The following is a 1,091-nucleotide window of genomic DNA, read 5'->3' as shown; positions in this document are numbered from 1 at the left end:
AGGGTTGTGGGGGGTGTTGTGATGATGGTGGATGCTACAGGTGGAGGGAATGGCTGGGATCATCTCACCACCCAGTTCTGGCTCCAGCTCTGGCCGGCTTCCCGCCTGTAAGCGGGCTTAGGGTGTAGGCTTCTCAGAGGTAATCACACGTAATGGTCTTTTGAACAAGATAACGCTTATTACCGGAGAGCCGGTAGTAGGAAGAGTATTTATTACTACAATAGTAATGTCAGCATTTTCACTCCAGGCATGGAGACACAGGTACACAGTACAGTCAGTTCTGATATCAACGTTAGTAGTATTCGTTAGCACTATCAGCACCTCCCACTAACTGGCAAAGTACAAATCCAATCACACAAGGTGTATCTGTAAAGGCTGAGAACACGTTACCCGGGAGCAGCGGTATTCGTTCCATACAGCGAGATACGAGTCTGGCACACTCTTCCCGCACTCACAGCGCGGACACAGGTTTGGCTATAAGCACTGGGAGTCTTTCATCCGACCAGAACTGCAGATGCAGGACTCCGTAGGAACCCTGAACTATCCCTCACAGGCCGGAACACTTTCCCTGAACTCTCCTAACTCTCCCTCACAACCGGGGTACCTGTCCCTGTCTACTTTCACACTTGTTCTGCCCAAAAACGTGGTTGGGCTTCCTATATAAGATAACCACCCCAAAATGGCCGACCAAATCTCCCGAGAATTCCTGTCCTATCAGGACACCAGGCTTCTCCAAAACGGTGCTGGAGACAATTATAGAGGCTAAACAGTTCTGAACATATTTACACATAAACATATCAAAATCGGCTGAAAGTAGTTATATACACTGGTTATCCCACTTTATCCTGCAGCCAGCTAGACTGCCCTGTCACTGGCAACTGCCTACACGCCCACCTCACTGACACCACTGGTTGCCAGGAGCAGGGCAAGACGCTGGCCAGAGCACCCCAGGTTGCTAAGAGTTCGGTGGGGAGATGATCTAAATCTCTTACACATCTCCCAGCCCAGCTTTTAGTAACCTGGGACATCATGGCCAGAAAGGGGGTAGCTGGCACACTGCAAATATTGTGCCGCATTGGCTGTCGTCCCCC

The sequence above is a fragment of the Nanorana parkeri genome, unplaced genomic scaffold (assembly GCF_000935625.1).
Source record: "Nanorana parkeri isolate BGI_ZX_2015 unplaced genomic scaffold, ASM93562v1 scaffold403, whole genome shotgun sequence".
In the NCBI taxonomy this organism is placed as follows: Eukaryota; Metazoa; Chordata; class Amphibia; order Anura; family Dicroglossidae; genus Nanorana; species Nanorana parkeri.
This window is presented reverse-complemented; position numbering follows the sequence as displayed.